Source organism: Marmota marmota, unplaced genomic scaffold, assembly GCF_001458135.2.
Source record: "Marmota marmota marmota unplaced genomic scaffold, marMar, whole genome shotgun sequence".
In the NCBI taxonomy this organism is placed as follows: domain Eukaryota; kingdom Metazoa; phylum Chordata; class Mammalia; order Rodentia; family Sciuridae; genus Marmota; species Marmota marmota.
The window spans coordinates 1-2,174 of NW_026003455.1; the positions used below are offsets into that span (position 1 = coordinate 1).

The 2,174-nt window shown below is 42.3% G+C and overlaps 1 pseudogene; it reads left to right on the forward strand.

Annotated features, from left to right (window-relative positions):
* Positions 1-4: 4 nt before the first annotated feature.
* LOC107135229 lies at positions 5-2,162 on the forward strand (annotated as a pseudogene).
* Positions 2,163-2,174: the final 12 nt, after the last annotated feature.

Here is a 2,174-nt window from a genome sequence, read left to right on the forward strand (position 1 = left end):
GCAGCTTGTTAGTAGAGAAGTGTTATTGGGACTCAAACCTTCTGAAATCAAAAGACAGGAAGTGATTAATGAATTGTTCTACACCTAGAGAACTCATGTTTGAACATTGAAGGTTCTTGATCAAGTATTCTATCAGCGAGTATCCAGAGAAGGAATTCTTTCACCTTCAGAACTACAGAAGATTTTTTCAAACTTGGAAGATATTCTTCAACTTCATGTTGGACTGAATGAACAAATGAAGCCTGTTTGAAAGAGGAATGAGACCTCTGATATTGATCACATTGGGGAAGATCTGTTGACCTGGTTCAGTGTACAAGGAGAGGAGAAGTTGAAACATGCTGCTGCTAATTTTGCAGTAATTAACCTTTCGCTCTGGAAATGATCAAGTCTCTTCAGAAAAAGAAATCTCATTTTCAGACATTTGTGCAAGATGCTGAGAATAATCCACTTTGTCCTCAGCTGAAAGATATCATTCCCACCCCAATGCAGAGGCTTACTAAATACCCACTTCTTTTGGATAACATTGCCAAATACACAGAATGGCCAATGGAAAGCGAGAAGGTGAAGAAAGCTGCTGATCACTGTCATCAGATCTTAAATTATGTAAATCAGGCTGTCAAGGAGGTAGAAAACAAATAGCACTTAGAAGATTATCAGCATCACCTTGATGCCTCCAATATGAAGTACCCAAATGTTGAAGAACTCAGGAATTTGGATTTAACAAAAAGGAAGATGATTCATGAAGGACCATTGGTTTGGAAGGTGAATAGAGACAAAAGTATTGATCTGTACACATTGCTGCTGGAGGACATTCTTGTTTTGTTACAAAAACAGGATGATAGGCTGGTGTTAAGGTGTCATAGTAAGATTCTGGCATCTTCAGCTGATAGCAAACACACATTTAGCCTGTCATTAAGTTGAATACAGTGTTGGTTTGAAAAGTGGCAACAGACAACAAAGCTTTATTCATCATCTCCATGTCAGACAACGGAGCCCAAATTTATGAATTGGTGGCACAGACAGTCTCTGAAAAGACTGTCTGGCAGGACCTAATCTGCAGAATGGCTGCCTCAGTGAAGGAACAATCCACAAAACCAATTCCATTACAGTCGCCAGCTTTTGAAGGAGACAATGATGAAGAAGAACCACCAAAATTAAAAGTAGAACAGCATGGCATTTCAGTCACTGGTCTACAAAGTCCAGATAGAGATTTGGGATTAGAGTCTCCCTTACTATCATCTAAACCTCAGTCTCATTCACTGAGTATCTGGGAAATCAGAGGCAGATGATCCTTTTGTGACTGAGAGACAGTTTGCAAAGGAACTGCATACAGGTGGGACACTAAAGGAAAGTTGAGAAAATTATAACAATCCCAGATCCACACTTGCCTGTCTCAGAAGAATAGTGGGCATTGAATGTACTAAGGAATTTGGGTCTGTTGAAGCAGTTGCTGGTACAGCAGCTTGGTTTGACTGAGAAGAACATTCAGGAAGACTGGCAGCATTTCCCAAGTTACAGGATAACCTCTCAGGGGGTGCAGGCAGATAGTGAAATCCAGAATTCTGAAAATACAAAGGCTTATCCTGGTGAATGACAGATGCCCTTTAGAACTGGAACTGGTGACATTGCAGCTTGTTACAGTTCACGGACTTCAACTGAATCTTCTGCTCCACGGGATTCAGTGGTACTGGCATCCCAAGATACCCAGGCAGGTAACATTTTAGTAAGGGACCACATGATTATGACCCCAGAGATGCCTGCCACAGAGCCAGAAGGGGGTCTTGATGAGAGTGGAGAGCACTCTTTTGATGCCCGTGAAGCACATGGTGATGATAATCCATCAGAAGGTGATGGAGCAGTTAAAAAGGAGGAGAAGGATGTTAATTTATGCATCTCAGGAAACTATTTGATCCTTGATGGCTATTAAACAGTGCAGCAGAGCTCCACAGCTCAGGAGGTTGCTTCCTCATTTACCCTGCAGCCGGTGACAGGCATCCCTTCTATGGACTCCATTCACCATCAGCAGCATTCCCCCCAGAATGCTCATTCTGATGAAGCAGGTTCGCCATTCACCCCAGAATTCCTGGTGCAGTGGCATTGGGAAACTATGGAGGATTCCTGTTTTGAGATCCAGAGCCTCTCCTCTTATACAGATTCACAAAGCCAGACCATGG